At 34.0% G+C, this 17,977-nt stretch overlaps 1 protein-coding gene across 3 annotated transcripts in view; it reads left to right on the forward strand.

Annotated features, from left to right (window-relative positions):
* PRR16 (proline rich 16) overlaps positions 1–17,977 on the forward strand; it is a 306,437-nt gene that overhangs the window by 125,834 nt on the left and 162,626 nt on the right. The window contains exon 2 of one of the 3 annotated variants that reach the window (XR_008913274.1): positions 8,877–8,976. The exons of the other annotated variants lie outside the window; for them this stretch is intronic. The gene's annotated coding sequence lies outside the window, so the exon portion shown is untranslated. The remainder of the gene's footprint in view (positions 1–8,876; positions 8,977–17,977) is intronic. 3 annotated transcript variants of the gene reach the window in all.

The following is a 17,977-nucleotide window of genomic DNA, read 5'->3' on the forward strand; positions in this document are numbered from 1 at the left end:
AGATGATACTTGCTGTCAGTTTTAAATAAATACTGCTTATTATATTGAGGAAAGGCCCTTCTATTAGTATACTTTCAAGATTTTTTAATAGGAATTGGTGTTGTATTTTTTCTTAGGCTTTTTCTGAATATATTGAATTAATCATGTGATTTTTGTTTGGTTGTTGATATGGTCAATTATACAGATGGTTTTCCTAATATTAAACCATCCTTGCATTCCTGGCATAAATCCCACTTGGTCATAGTGAATAATCCTTGTGATAACTTGCTGTAGTCTCTTCACTAGTATTTTACTTAAGATTTCTGCATTTATGTTCTTTAGAGAGACTGGTCCACAGTCATCTTTCTCTGTTTTTGGTTTACTCATTTTAAATGCAATATTTATTTCTATCTCTTGCTGCTGAACTTTGTTGGTACGATATAGAAATTCTGATGATTTATATGGATTTATTTTCTATTTTGCAACTTTACTAACATTATCTCAATAAGTTTTTTTTAGTTTATTCTCTTAGATTCTCCATTCCATACATCATATGCAAAGAGTAATAGTTGTTTCCTCATTACATACTTTAATTCCTTTCATTTCCTTTTCTTTTCTTATTGCTAAAGTTAAAATTTCTAGGTCAATATTAAATAATAATAGTGATCATGGACATTCTTGTTTCACTCTTAATCTTATTGGGAAAGTTTCCAACGTACCCCGATTGCAGATGATTCTTGCTGATAGCTGTATGTAGATTCTACTTATCATTTTAATAAATGGTCCTTCTTTTTTATTCTTTCTAGTCTTTTTAATGAGAAAGGGTGTTATATTTTGTTGAAGGGTTTTTTGTATCTATTGAGATGATCTGATTACTGTTAATGTGTTTATTGATATGCTGAATTATACCGATAGTTTTCTTAGTCAGTAAAATGATGTTTATTGAATGTAACATGATTTAATATAGGAGTATATATCTCTTCATCTTAAAGTTTATTTAAATTAAAATGATAGATAAAATATCCAAGATGATATTAATTTTAAGGGGCAAAATGTGATCCTTATATAGCAATAATTAGAATAGATAAAAAAGACTATTTGAAGCAAATGAGAATATTGAAATGCCTTAAAATTTTTTTCCTATGAAACAACCAACTTGAAAAATGTGTAATATTTAAGAAAAAATATGGCCATTATCAAAATTTTTGAAAATGATAAAATGTTATAACCAAAGCATTAAACTATGAGAGAGTTTGGGCATATGAAATTATATATTTGCTACATAGACCTTCTATAAACTTATACAACAAATACAACCCAGTTTAATGGGTTATAGGATGTTGCTAAAATACACTTTTTCAGCAATAAAGTATAAAGAAATATGCAGTATTCTATCATTGAAAATGTACTTGGATGTCTAGAAAATGAAATGCAGTATAACATCCTCAAAATTACCTACACCCCCCCCACACACACACACCTACCATGCTAGAGTTATGGGGTGGGATATACTTACAGTGTAGGGGAGGATAAGGATAATAATTAATAATGGTAATACTTAAACCTTTCCCTAACTGGTATTGGTTCAGCAAGGGAAGAACAGCCAGGTTCTTTGGAACATAAAATCCTATCTTACCTACCCTATAGAGAAATGGAAGGGAAATAAGAGTAATAGGGAAGAAAGTAATATAAGGGAGAGAGAATTTAGGGAAGTGTGACTAAGTCTAAATCTATGATCTTATGAAAATGTTTTTATTTTATTGAAAATTATAATAAACACATATTCATTATGTTCTTACTTATGCTCAGGATAAAAAAATGAACAGGTTGGGAAACTGAAAAAATAGTATGGCAAAAATTAGATATAGATCAGTGACTCACTCCGCATACCAATGTACGGTCAAATGGATATATGATTTAGATATAAAAGATGATACTATAAGTAAATTAGGAGAACATAAAATAGGTTACTTGGCAGGTCTATAAATGAGGAATGAATTTATGAACAAATAGGAGATAGAGAATATTACAAGATTTTGCTTATATTGAATTAAAAAGGTTTTGTAGAAACAAAATCAATGTAACCAAGATTAAAAGGGAAAAAGCAAACAGGGAAAAATGTATAACCAGTTTCTCTCATAAAGGTCTCATTTCTCAAATATACAGAGAAGTAAATCAAATTTGTAAGATATAGGCCATTCCTCAATTGACAAATGATGAAAGATATGAATAAGCAGTTTTCAGATGAAGAAATCAAAACTAATAATAATCATATGAAAAAATGTTCTAACTCTTCATTAAAAAATTCAATTTAGAACAACTCTAATGTATTACCCTACACTTATCAGATTGGCCAATATGCCAGTAAGTGATAAATATTGGAGGTGATGTGGCAAAATTGAAACATTAATGCATTGCTGGTGGAGTTGTGAACTGATCCAGGCATTCTGAAGGGCAATTTAGAGATAAGCCCTACCCAAAGAGATAAAAAAAGAGAAAGGATCAACTTGAACAAAAATATGTGTAGCAACTATTTTTGTGGTGGCAAAGATTTGGTAATGGAAGTGTTGTCCATCAATTGGGGAATGGCTGTAAAAATTGTGGTATATGATGGTAATGGAAAACTATTAAGCTATAAGAAATAATGAACAGGATGATTTAAGAAAGAGCTGGAAAGACATACATAAACTCATGGAGAGTGAAATAAGCAGAACCCAAAGAACATTGTACACAGTAAGAGCAATATTGTGGAATGACCTAATGTGATAGACTTAGCTATTCTCAGCAATATGATTCTGGACAATTCTGGTCTTATTTTTTATTTGGGTTTTCATTTTGAGGTTTTGATTTTATATGATTATTCTCTTACAAAAATGAATAATATAGAGATATATTTGCATGATAATACATGTCTGACCCAGATTCAATTGCTTGCCAGCTCTGGGAAGGGAGAAGGAAGGGAGGAATTTGCATCATAAAACTTTGACAAACTTAGGTGGAAATTTATTACATGTAATTGGTCAATTGAAATAGCTTCATAATATAAGGGTTAAAATAGAGGTTTTGACAAAATAAGAAAACCTCTTTTAATAATGAAATTTTAATGAGAATATAGTAGACTTGTAAATTAGTATTATCACTTTAAGCCAGAGAAAAGAAAACTTCTAGCAGCTTTTAACTATTAATTATGTATGTATACTTACATAAATATAAAAGATAGAAAAGAGGAAAGAGAGATTACTAATCTTATACCCTACACCTGAAATTTCTAATACTACCTAAAACTTCTAAAAACCCTACTCTAACTGCCTTCAAGTACAGGTTCTTCTGCCTGGCCAGACCAGACCGAATCTAACCTACTATACCTAAAATTGATTCACTAAGTACCTATCTATACTAATAAATAAACAGCCACTACCCATGACCTCCTTAAATAAGGTTTATCCTTTAACTTCCAGTGTTTAACTGCCAGTTGCCTTTTGCCTCAGAGTCAGACTCCTGCTCATTCAAAGTCCAGAGGCAAAAAAACAAGACCTTTTAAAGCTAAAGTCAAAAGCCCCCTCAATAAGCTCAACCCCTACTACCAGCAACCAACCCCCAGCAACCAACTTCCACACAACTGCCAGCCCTCACTGTCAGTAACTGACTGACCAACTGTCAGCCTTAACTGTCAGTCTGAAATTCTTGTCCAGTTTCTACTTCCTGTCACTGTGGGCTGGTTAATCCCTGCACATCTCTATCAAAAAACGACCTCTAGGTCCCCTATGAAATTAAAGAATTCCTTTTTACAAGAATAAAAATAAAATGAAAGAGAGAATATAAAAAGAGTGAGCTGAAAATTTACTTCTGCCTTCAAAAAACTCATGTTAAAATTGTGAAATAAAAATATAATATCAATGTGTGTATTCAAGATACATAGCAGCATTTCTGCTGTTTTTAAATAATTTTGCTGTTGCCTCACATGCAGTTGCTTTTGCATTTTCTCTTCTTTTTGAAATGCAGTTTGTGGTGTGGTGAAATAACCAGCTAAATCTCACAATGTGGATCTAGGGAAATGTGCTTAGAATTCAAGACTATTATTATGGCCCTGGAGTCTGTTGTTTTAAACTTCCAATTAGGCCAAGGGACAGCTAATGATGCAGTGGATAATGTACTGGGCTTTGTGTTTTCTTTCTGAATTCCCATCTGTCCTCATATTTAAGCACTAGATGTGTTATCCTCTCCAATTAATTTAACTTTGCCTCTGTTTCCTCATCTGTAAAATCAGCTGGAAAAGGAAATGACAAACCATGCCAGTATCTGCCAAAAAATTCCCAAATAGGGTCAGAGTCATATATGATTGAAAAAGAATTAAAATTATTCCAGGCTCCCTGAAATTAGTCTCTGTTATTGAATCCTCACTAAGATGCTGCCCAACTTACATAAATAAAGTTTAGAACTGAAACTATTCTGACAGTTTCTGAACTTAAATACGTGTAGTAATGAAGCTAATTAGTTGCTATACTTCGTGGTGTCTCTTTTAAAATACAAATGATCTTTTCTAAGGTAAATAATAATAATAATATTTTGATTTATAATTTATAACTTTTATTCTTAGATTACAATTTTCTTCTCTCCCTTCCTTCATTCTTTACCTCCTTCCTTCCTTCCTTCCCTGCTCCCTTACTGCCTTCCTTGCTCCCTTACTGCCTTCCTCTCTTCCTCTCTCTTTCTTCCTAAGGATCTTTCTTCCTTCCTTGCTTGCTTCCTTGCTTGCTTCCTTGCTTCCTTGCTTGCTTGCTTGCTTCCTTCCTTCCTTGCTTGCTTGCTTGCTTGCTTGCTTGCTTGCTTGCTTCCTTCCTTCCTTCCTTCCTTCCTTCCTTCCTTCCTTCCTTCCTTCCTTCCTTCCTTCCATCCTTCCTTCCTATATATGAAAGATATATGAATAGATATTATCCTATATTAATTAAATGTAAATACACTTAACCTTTTAGAGAGGTTATTAATTTTTCTTGTTTTGTTTCTCTTTCTTTTGGGCTCTCAGGCATTCTAATATAATATTTTGGTCCTGAAAACTCAAAGCTGCTTTTTTTTTTTGGACAAAGGGGATGATTGGTTGAGTAGGCATTATAATTTACTTTGGCCAATACCAGAAATTTTTATTGGCTGTGTTCCAAGGATATTTGAGAATTATCTTAATAATATATTTTATTGGCTAAGCACTTAGGTAGCAATTTTCATGGGAATGTGATTTATGTTATGAGTTTCTTAACCCCAACAGTTAGGCACATTATGTGCCTTTTTCATCTATGTCTACATTCTGTGGTAAATGAATTTTACATGTGTGTGCATCTGTGTGTGTGTGTAAAATAGAAAATATTTCCTAATACCATGGTTTTCATTTTCTCCCCAATATATGGTAGTAGAAAGTTTGATGTCAGTATTTTGTTAATGAGAGAATTTGATGTTTAGATTTACTTTAAATTTTGTTATTAATATTTTTAAGTTTAATTAGGATTCCCAAAAGTTGATTGGTGTTAAAAAAGGGAAAAAAATGACTTAATTGAAAGCCAGGAAGAATTTGGTGATAAGACAGATGAACTCTTTCTTGCTCTCTTGGTAGAGATGATGAACATCCTTGGAACTGAGACTATCAAGGTATCAAAGTGAGTAATGTTAAGGCAGTCCAAAAATTTCACTATTTGAATAAGCTTTGTAGCATTCCAGCTAAAAAGAACATGGCAAAGTAGTATTTGAAAGTAGAAAAAGTAGAAATAATGGGTGAAGCAATTATTTAGGGAGCTTTGATCCTGCCCATCCCCTGGTAGGAGCCTAGGAGTCATGTGGGGGTTAGACCAGACTGCTGTCAGAGTGGGCATCCCTGAGTGATAACACAGTGCCAGAGCCAGCCGAACATAGCCCTGGAGGTAGAGGTGATGGGCTTTTAAAGCAGTGTGAGGAGTATTTCGGGCTCTGAATTCTCATATCTGTACATGTGGGAACTGCATTTTTCTCTCCGATACTTTGATCTCTGGGGAGCCTTGGTGGCGAGGCCAGAGGCAGCTGAATGGAAAATCAGCTCTAGAAATGCTTTGCAGTCTAATTATTTCTCAACCTCTATCCATCTCTCTATTCATAAATGCTTATGAATCTGGTAATGAGTCTAGATCAATATTTATTTATAGCACATACATTTTTAAAACTACATTAGATAATTTCTTGATGGTTTCAATTTGGTTTGGCTAACATGGCCGAGGACCGTGTTTAATCAAATGAGATAATTGTCATCCCATTTTTGGCAGAAATGGATTTGTGGAATACTGAAATGACTCAGTAACTGTTTTTGCAGGGTAATCAGGCACTCCCGGTAAAACAACGGATCCGAGTTTGTTTATAAATCATTAAAATCCTGTTTTAATTTCCCAGAATGACATAGAGAAAACTGACTTCTTGAAGGCTGTCCCAGTGTAGAACATAAAGTGTAGCAACTCTGCTATGTTGAAAGCGCCACAAATATAAACAATTATAAACCATTCATCATCCGAGGATAAACCACTATTTAAATGAAGAGATTCTCCTCACCTAAGAGTCAGCATGAAGCAAGGATTTATTTGCAGGATGTTGAGGAGAGAAGCCCATGAAGACAATCTATTGACATTCCGATGGCCTTTAACATTTTATTGCCTCAGGGAGAGTATATGTATGAAATTATTATAAATCTTTGAAGTTCATAGTGTATGTGAGTATGTGTGTATCCACCCAATTACGTCTGCTATCCGTTCTGGGACTCTGTTTCATTCATGAAATCCCTCGTTTGAAATAGAGACACATGACCATGTGTATACCTCATTATGAAGACATGTAAAGAAACAGTGATAGTTATAAAGTAGGGCGTTCTTGGAGTATTTGTATTTTGTGTACGACTACCCAATATCAGAAATCTGTCATACTTCTGCTGTATACAATGACGTTCCTTGACATTTTTGGCAGAGTGAGTTGATGATCTTTTGTCATACTTTTAAGAAGCTTTGAGAGATTCTGTTAAGAAAAAATGTTCTAAATAATTGCTATAAAATATAAATATATGGACTCGTACTTCTTTCCTTCTCCCTTACTTAGTTTAAACTAAATATAAAGATTCTGTGAATAGAGGCACAGATTACAGCTTAATTTTAGAAGCAATATTTTTTTAAAGTTGCAAAAAAGCCCATTAAAAAAAAACAAACTTAAGAACATTTTCTTCATTCCCCACCCCGTAACTAAAAATATCTTTCTCAAATGTCATAGGAATTTTTTTATTGTTGTAAATGTTGTACATTTACTATTTCCTCATTTGTTAATACTTTCATTACTAACTTGAGTACTATGTAATAACTTTTGTTTTGATACGTTTTTATTGATTATTATAATCACAATGTCATTTTATTAAAAAAGTAATTAGATAGAGTTTAAATCCATTATTTCTTAAATGTGTTTAGGGTTTGGGACAGATTTGTTTTCAACTTTGTAGTCCTACAATCTTTTTTCCAATATGACTTTTGAAAATAATATCTCAAAAACAAGTTTATTGTGGTCGGTAAAGTCATTAGTCTTACATTGTGAATTATGTCTCAAGTCTATTTATAGTTGTTGTTTTTTTTGTCTTCCATCATTAGTCTGAAGTTATGTTCATGGAATTCATTGGCTGTTGACTTCTAAAGCAGCAAGGAGCTGAATCTGACTGTTCCAGCTGCCAAGCAATGACCCTAAATGCCATTATATGAACTGTGTTCTGCTTTCAAACTTCTCCCCAACATCACTGTTGCAGTGATTCAGTTAATCTAAACAAGATATATTATGCTATATTTGGAGGTAAATTTTCCAAGGCCATACAATCGCTTGACCAAATAATTAGGCACATTAGGGACCAAATCTTTTGGACTAACAATCCAGCATTTATTCCTCTTAGCCTTTTCCTAATAAGACTTTTTTCCTCCTGAGATCTGAAATAGAGGGAAGGTATAGTAGCAGAGCTGAGAAGTACTAGAGGCTCTGAAATGGAATCTAGATATTTCTTTGCCACTGTGTGAAATTCTGAGAACTATCTCAAAGTAATGAATAAAGGCTTGACTTCCATTTTAGGAAGATATTGGTTTAAGACACCTTACATCTAATGGAAGCTTTGTGACCACTAGATGCTCACTTTCAGGACCCCGTGCAACTCTCCTAGTGTATATTTTGTGAAACATTTTCTATATATTTGACCAAAATCCCCTAAAAATGAAATTTAATTATTATTTTCTTCTTAGTTTAGATAAATGAACTTGTTATCTGGTTCAACTGAACATTTCCTTTGGCAGTTGGATCAGTTCTAATCAACTGTTGCCTGATAAGTCTTATCTCCCTGCTGCTCCTCAACTTCCTCCTTTCTTTGTGTAACGTACCTAGGATTCCATGAGTATAAAGACCTCCAGGTGAGAAATATTGCTTTAATCTAAGGAGACCTATGCTTACTCTTCAATTTAAAATCTTAGAAATAAAGGAGAATGAAATATAAGAAGTGAACCCTGTTCTTTTATCTATTTCTTCTCTATTTGATGCATTTAATAAGATATAAAACTCAACATATTGAGGAGGGTTAGTGTTGTGATATAAGCATATATAGAGAGAGGGGGGGAAGAGAAAGTGAGAATGAAAGATGGATATGGATATGAATATAGATAGATATCTATTCATTTCCATTGTCCTTCCACATATATTTTTTCTATGAACATCTCCCATCTATCAAATCCTCTTTGCCTTCCATCCAATTTTTCCATATGGCTCATACTCATGGAGTAATGTCTTCCTTTTCATATCTCCAGCATCGTGTTCAGTGTATTTTGGACATCATGAGGTAAATACAATATTGTTAAAAAGTTTTCTAATTCTCTTAACAGAAGCTTCATAACCTACTCCCACCTCCCCACATGATGAAAACAGGGGAAACAATGCTGCAGGCAGACAATGGCAACAGGACAACAAGAAATACTTGAAAAGGTCAGCCCCACCTTGAAATGATGTTTTCAATGATTTGGACACCAAATCCAGTATATTTAAGATAGTTGTAGTTTCAGCACATCAACTATTACTTGAAATATTCAATTTCGATATTCTCAAAAATTGAGATTATTAATTGAATCTCTTTGAATATTGAGATAATAATGGAAACATGGCAAGAAATATGTGAGTAGTATCTACATAGTTTCCCATTTTAAGTTAATAAAGGTAAAATTATTAGAAAATTATCTTTCCTAATTTTTACAATTTGGTGAATTTAAAAAATATTTTTAAAATGTACTTTGTAAAAATCCAAAATATAACTTTCAGAGTACTAAAAGTCATTCTGTAGTCTATTTAAAGGGCTCTCTATAAAGCAAACATGGTTCCTTGTGTATCTCCTGGGGAAAAGAAACCTTTTTTCTGTCAAGATAATGAAAAAAAGTCCTAGAAGACATCTTAATGTAGTATCAGAAATGCAAACAAATTCTTTGAAGGTTGATTTTGGAACACATCACTTCCCCATAATTAGGACTTGGTAGTAGGATTCTCATGTATAACTATCAGGAATATCATTACCTTTTACAGATGTGAAAAATAATGGAATTACTTATATACTGGTTAAGGTCAGAAAACTATATTTATTTTATATTCTCCTACCACAAAAACCTGCAAGAAAATGTTTCACAAGGAAAGTATTTTCCTTTGTACCAAGGGGCATGATTGTAGTCTTTAGAATATTTTCTTGCTTATAGAAATACATGTTTCATATCTACCTCTAAAGGACCTTTAGTTATCCAAAGTAAAAGTATGAATATTAATTTTCTCTCCTTCCATTGGAGGCATAAGAGTTATTAGTATCATTCAATTTTTTTTTCTGAAATGCAAATTAAATAAATATGAAGAATCAAAGAAAGATAAAATTTCTAGAAATGTTTGTTTCAAATACAATATTATTTTCAATCTCTATACCTTGTCATTTTTACCTTATTACTTTTACTACTAATTTCACTAATTTGGTGACAGTTTCTGAGTTAAGGTCATTTTAGGAAAAATTTCTTGTTATAACTGATAAATTCAGTGTTCTTAACATACATAAATTCTTATATTCTTTAACCTAGTATATTTTAAAAAATATATTAACTACTGTAATTTAGATATAGTTCCCTAATAATCATATATTTCTTTGAAACATATTTATAGGGTCCCTGAACTTTAAGGATTTCTTGATTTTTTAAAAATAATTCATCAGGATTAAAATAATGAATAATAAATTTCAATTATTACATTTTTATAGATTTCTCTTTAAAATGGGAATAAATTAAAACGATTCACATAATTACCTAGTTTATATGATGACATTATATAATGTGAGTGGAAAGAACCTAGAAAAAGAGTTTGGAATCAGGTTTGCATTCAGGATCCTACCCCTTCTGGTCTTGTGACTTTTTCTATATCACTTCACCTATTTATTGGACAGAGGTTGACTCATTTTCTTTTTCTTTTTATATACCAGGAGGACATTGAACTAAGGAATCTCTCATCTATTTCTAATCTAGCATTTCACAAGTTTATAACTAGAATCTCTAATTCTAGTGAAGTCATTCTTTAATGATGAGGAAGTCTGTTCTCCAGTTTTCCAATGCTTTTTCTGGCATATATTCCATAATTCCGGTCCTTGTTTGTTCAGCTAAGATTTATCCCCCACCCCACCATCATTTCCATTTAAATCAAGCATAGAGATATGAAAAGCCTCTCTCAACGTGCAGTAGTTCAGTAGCTAATGACTTTGCCTGTGTTCTAAATTCTCCTCTTGCTTGGGGAACTTAGAACACAAATTCCTGTTAGGTATTGAAGAAAGAGTTCAGACACTTTTCAAAGTTCTATGGAAAGGCAACTTATTACTAGATATTCAATAGTCACAATAGGAAAGAGTCTTAATACAGATCTACAGGCCAATGGAATCTCAGTTGAGACTGAGATTCCATTGAGATATATAATACTAGTTGATTGTTTTTAAAAATGGTATTCTGATATGAGTTACATGATGATTTTCTATTAATATTATATAGATTCTTTTTTCCATTCCCAGTTGATAAATAAGAAAAAAATCATTTGGAAGTGTGTCTAGAACATAAATCTTCTCTTCTTTCCATGTTCTTATTGTTATTAAGGAATAGGAAAAATAAGTTTAATAGTACTTTATCTTTTAAAGACCTCTTGCTATATTTTAGAATTTAATGCTAATTAAAATATAGTATCTCAAGAAAGTGGAATCTAGAAAAATCTCACCACCTATGCACAAGAATGTCATGAAAATGTTTGGGATACTCTAGTATGATGTCTAATAGAGGAGACCCTTTTAGGGATAAATTGGAAGACAATCTATATTTTCTTACCTAGGATAAACAGTTCAGTAGAAAAAAAGCAAAATTTGGCAATTTCTACATTAAATTGAAAAAAATAAACCTTTACCTTCCACCTTAAAATAAATACTATGTATTGGTTTCAAGGTAGAAGAGTGGTAAGAGCTAGGCAATGGGAGTTAAGTGACTTACCCAGGGTCACACAACTAGAAAGTGTCTGAGGTAAGATTTTAACCTAGGTCCTCTTGTCATTTGCCTGGCTCTCAATCCACTCAGCTACCCAGCTGCCTGTTACAAAACATTTTTTAATGAAAAATTAACTCATAGCTTTGTGTAAAAAACAACTAAGAAAGGTGTAAGTTTGATATGATACGATTTAGGAAATGATTAAATAAGGGGTGATAACATTATACCTCAGTAATGGCACAGGTCAGAAGTTATTTAGGGGGTAGCTAGTTGACTCAGTGCTTTGAGAGCCAGGCTTAAAGAAGAAAAGCCCTGGTTCCAAATCTGACCGTAGACATTCCTAGCCGTGTGACCCTGAGCAAGTCATTTACCCCCAAAGCCTAGTCCTTACTACTCATTTGCCTTGGTAAAAATTCATAGTGTTGATTCCAAGAAGGAAGGTATGTGTTTAAAATAAACTTTATTTAGGTGATGATCACCTATTTCTGGATAATAAAATATATAGTGGATAGGCAAATTTTGTTGTTAACTGATATTTTTTAAAATCCAAGAATATAATGCGAAAATTTTTCAGATGAATGAGAACTTTATTTTTATTTTGTTTTATTATATTTAATTTATTTCATTTAATATTTTCCAATTTTAGATAAATGTTTAAACATTTTTAAAGTTGAGTTCCAAATTATTTCTTTCCCTCATAATCTTCCCTTATTTAGAGAAAGCAAGTAATTTGATACTGACATGTGAAATCATATGAAATATATTTTAATATTAGCTATATAACAAATAAATGAAATTTACTTTAATTTGTAATCAGAGTTGTTCAATTTTCTCTCTGAATATCATTTGGAATTGTTCTGTCCTGATCAGAATAGTTAAGTCTTTTGAGGTAGATCAGTAGTGTACATTAGTTATACAATATATAATACTGACTGGGAAAATAATAATAAATACATAAATAATAATAGTGGGATAATAATAATAATAATAATAATATAATACAAAATAATAAAATAAATAAAAATGAAACACAATAAAATATATTAATAAATATGAAAATAAACAAGTAAAAACATAAAAATAAAAATTGCTGAGAAAAATGGAAGAAACAAAGTAGAAACTGACATCTCACATAATACACCAAGATAAGGCCAAAAATGGATACATGATTCAGATATAAAATATGAGGTAATAAGTAAATTTGGAAATCATGGGAAAATATAATTTTCAAATTTATAGATAGGGAGTCACTGCTGATATTAGAAATAGAGGGGATAACGAAGTAAAATGGAAACTTTTTATTATATGAAATTAAAAACATTTTTTCATAAACAAAACCCAATGAAGCTAATATTATTTAAAAAAGTATAAAATGGAAAAGAAATCCACTGAGTTTCTCTGATAAAGGCTTCATTTCTAAAACAGAAAGAAATGAAAATAATAAGAGCTATTGACAGACTAATAAATTATTAAAATATGAATATGCAGTTTAATAAGAAATAAAAGCTACCACTAGTCACATAAAAATGCTGTAAATCACTATTGATGGGGAAAATTCAGATTAAAATAGCTCTATGATATGCCTAATCACCTATAAGATTGGCTAACATGACTGAAAATAAAGTGAAGAAATTGGGATATTAATACACTATTGGATAATTGAGACCTCTTTCAATAATTCTATAGAAAATTTTGCAACTGTTCATACCCTTTGACCCACAAATAACAATTTTGTGTCCCAAAGAAATTAAAGAAAACAAAAAGGACGTATTTGAAAAAAAAATTATAAGCTCTTTTTGTAGTGGAAAATAGTTCAAAATTTTAAGGGCTTCCTAGCAACTGAGGAATGATCAAATAAGTTGTGATATATATATATATATATATATATATATATATACATATATACGTATATATATATTATAATGGGATATTATTATACTAGAATGAGTTATAATCATTAATGTTTTGGGGGGTGAAAATCTCAGCAGATTTATATAAAGCAATATAAAATGAAATAAGTAGAACCAAGAGAACATCATATATCAAAAGAGCGATGTTGCATTACATTGAAAGGCTAATGATTTATGTTAGTTCTCACAACATAAATTGGACCAAATATATAATTAAACATAAAAGAAATTTAGTTATATTATAGATGAAATAAATTTGATTTAATTTCTACAGTTCTCTCAAACCATTTTAGTTGATTCTATAGGTTTCTTTAACTATAGAATCATCTGCAAAAAAGGGCTAACTATTTTCCTCTTTGTCTATTTAATTTCTCTAATTACTTTCTTTTTATCTTGGTCTTACTGCAGGAACTAGAATTTTTAATATAGTACTGAATAACAGTGATGAAAATGGAAATCTAAAGATGAAAGCATATGATTTATCAATTTTTTAGTCAAATAATATGGAAATATGTTTTGCATGAAAATATAAATTGAATTGCTTGTCAGCTCCAGATAGGGGAAGGGAAGAAGGAAGGGAGACAATTTGAATTGTCTTTGGAACTTTAAAAAACTTAGATGAAAAATCGTTATTAAAAAATAACAATAAAATATTTTAATGAAAGTTTATGCTTCATCATTCATATTATTGAGAAGCTTTCTAGTTTATCTCCATTACAGAAAATGCTAGCTCTTGATTTAAGATGGATGCCCCTTAACATTTACAGCAAAAAGTTAATTTCAGTAGTACATAAAATATTTTTTAAAATGGGGAAAGAGTACTACAAAAATCCATTTGTGACATATATATATATATATATATATATATATATTCCTGATGTCTTAAACAAGAAAAGCAAGAACAGAGGAAGAAAATTATATTCTAATTCCCCTAATAAAAACTTATACAAAAATTTAAATGAAATACCAACAATTTAGTATTACGTCATAAACCGAAAGACCACACAGCATAATGAATTGGGATTTCAACTAGGAATGTGGGACTAGTTCATTATTAGGAAAAATATCAGTATAATTGATAATAAAATATCATAAAATTATCTAGATAGATGCAGAACATTTTTGACAGATTGAAGCATTCATTTCTATTGAAAATATTAGAAATCATAAAAATAAATGGAACTCTTTTTTAAAATAAGTAATATCTATTTAAAATCATCAGTAAGCATTATGTGTAAGGTGTATAGGCTGGAACCCTGCCTAGTAAAATCAGATGTGAATCAAGGATATCCAATATCACCAATTCTAGTGATTATTTTGATAAAAATGCTAGATCATTGAAGAAAATAGAATAGGCAACTAGGAAATAGAACTATCATGATTTCTAGATGATGTGTTGGTTTACTTAGAGAATATACAAAAATAGTTAAAATAATTAAATAATTAACAACTAGCAAAATTGTAGTATGTAAAACACACCCACATTAATTACTAGAATTTATATGTGTGTGTGTGTGTGTGTGTGTGTGTGTGTGTTGTGACAAAGGCTGGCACTAGAGAAAAAGTGCCAAGCTGAAGAATATGTGAAGTTGATCACCTTGATGGTGAAGAGGACACAGGAGTGGAATCCTGAGGAGAGAAGACTCTGCTTGGAGAACAGTTAGAGTCTCTCAGTCTTGAGAAGCTGAAGAGAGAAGGTGGGAAAAAGACTTTCTCCTGAAGGTTACCCATTTTTCCTGCTGGTGACTGGAAATCTTTCCCCTCAACACTTCCCAATTGAAGGGACTTCTGAAAAGAAATCTGAGCAGACTTTACCTCAGCTCCTATTGCCCAGGAGTGAGGCAACCTGATTTTCTCTCAGGGGCCTCAGGCTGCCAAGGCCTGAATTCCCCCCAAACTCAAAGAGGGAGGAGAAAGGGTTTAGATAGAGACAAGGACCCTCTTTCCCCACTTTCCTTTTCCCATTCTTCCCTGCCCATTATTTCCTTTTGTATTACCTGTTATTCTACGAGAACAACACTGCTATTGAAGACCTATTGAACAAGAAGAACAAAGCCTTTATGGAGTGGCAAAATAACCCAAACTCTGCTCCTAAAAAGGACAGATTCAAGTTTCTCCAAGCCACGGTGCAGCATGAGATCAGGAAGATGCAAGACCAATGGTGGGAAAAAAAGGTTGAAAAACTATAAACAATTTTTCAGTGCCCTCAAGACTGTCTATGGGCCATTAAAACCCACCACCACTCCCTTGCTATCCTCTGATGGTGACACTCTCATAAAAGATAAAAAAGTCATCAGCAACAGGTGGAAAGAACACTTTAGTCAGCTTCTCAACCGACCCTCTTCAGTCGACCAAAGCGCCCTTGATCAGATCCCCCAAAACTGCACCATTGAACAACTTGACGTCCCTCCTTCAATAGAGGAAGTTCAAAAAGCCATTCAACAAATGAATGCAGGCAAGGCACCTGGTAAAGACGGGATCCCAACCGAGGTGTACAAGGCCTTAAATGGAAAGGAGCTCCAGGCATTCCACATAGTGCTGACCAGCATATGGGAGGAGGAAGAAATGCCCCCAGAATTCAGATATGCCTCCATCATAGCCCTATATAAGAACAAAGGCTCACGAGCAGCCTGTGACAACTACAGAGGCATCTCACTACTCTCCACTGCCGGAAAGATCCTCGCCCATGTTATACTCAACAGACTCCTGTCATCTGTTTCAGAGCAGAACCTACCTGAATCACAATGTGGCTTCCAACCAGATGGCAGCACCATCAACATGGTCTTCACAGTGAGGCAAATGCAGAAAAAATGCCTTGAGCAGAACCTGAGTCTCTACATTGTCTTCATAGACCTGACAAAAGCTTTTGAGACAGTGAACAGGGACGCATTGTGGGTGATCCTTAGCAAGCTTGGCTGCCCAGCAAAATTCGTCAAACTGATCCAGGTCTTTCATGTCGACATGACAGGGGAAGTCCTATCTAGTGGAGAGACTTCCGATCGCTTCAACATCTCCAATGGCATGAAACAAGGCTGTGTCCTCGCTCTGGTACTATTCAACCTATTTTTCACCCAAGTATTACGACATGCTGTGATGGATGTAGACCTGAGCGTCTACATCAAATACCGACTGGATGGCTCACTATTTGACCTTCGCCTCTTGACTGCAAAAACAAAGACAACAGAGAGTCATCCTGGAAGCTCTCTTTGCAGATGACTGTGCTCTCATGGCCCACCAGGAAAATCATCTCCAAACCATTGTGGACAGGTTCTCCACCGCAACAAAACTGTTTGGCCTGACTATCAGCCTCAGCAAAGCAGAGGTGCTGTTCCAACCTGCACCAGGGAGGCCAACGAACCAGCTGTGCATTACAATCGATGGCACGCAGCTTTCTAACATCAACACCTTCAAGTACCTGGGCAGCATCATCGCCAATGACGGGTCCCTAGACCACGAGATTAATGCCAGGATCCAAAAGGCCAGCCAGGCACTCGGGCGGCTGCGCTGCAAAGTCCTCCAACACAGCGGTGTAACCACTGCGACGAAGCTCAAAGCATACAACGCAGTGGTCCTCAGCTCGCTCCTGTACGGTGTGAGACATGGACACTGTACCGGAAGCACATGAAGCAGCTGGAGCAATTCCACCAACGCTCCCTCTGGTCAATCATGAGGATCCGATGGCAGGACCGAATCACCAATCAGGAAGTTCTCCACAGAGCCAACTCCACCAGCATCGAAGTCCTGGTCCTCCAAACCCAGCTACGATGGTCTGGACACATCATCCGCATGGACCCACAGTGAATACCAAGACAGGTATTCTATGGTGAACTGTCAGCTGGACTCAGGAAACAAGGCCGACCAAAGAGAAGATTCAAGGATCAGCTAAAGTCCAACGTGAAGTGGGCTGGCATGACACCAAAGCAACTAGAACTTGCTGCCTCTGTCAGAAGCAGCTGGCGAACCCACATTCACCATGCCGCCACCACCTTTGAAGATGAATGACGTCGATCTCTTGTGAATGCCGACATCAGGCCACAACCTCATCCCCCTCCACCACTCGAGACCAAAAGATCTCCTCTTGATCCATTCACTCACACTCAGCTTGGGGAACAGATAACTTTTAATGTTAACTATCAGGTAATACAAAAGGAATAATGGGAAGGGAAGAATGGAAAAAGTAAAGTAGGGAAAGGGGGACCCTGTCTCTATCTAAACCCTTTCCCCTCCCTCCTCGAGTTTGGGGGGAACTCAGGCCTTGGCAGCCTGAGATCCCTAAGAGAACATCAGGTTGACTCACCCCTAGGCAACAGGAGCTGAGGTAAAATCTGCTCAGATTTCTTTTCAGAAGTCCCTTCAATTGGGAAGTGTTGAGGGGAAAGATTTCCAGTCACCAGCTGGAAAAATGGGTAACCTTCAGGAGAAAGTCTTTTTCCCACCTTCTCTCTTCAGCTTCTCAAGACTGAGAGACTCTAACTGTTCTCCAAGCAGAGCTTTCTCTCCTCAGGATTCCACTCCTGTGTCCCCTCCCCCGTTGAGGTG

Source organism: Monodelphis domestica, chromosome 7, assembly GCF_027887165.1.
Source record: "Monodelphis domestica isolate mMonDom1 chromosome 7, mMonDom1.pri, whole genome shotgun sequence".
NCBI classification, from domain to species: Eukaryota; Metazoa; Chordata; class Mammalia; order Didelphimorphia; family Didelphidae; genus Monodelphis; species Monodelphis domestica.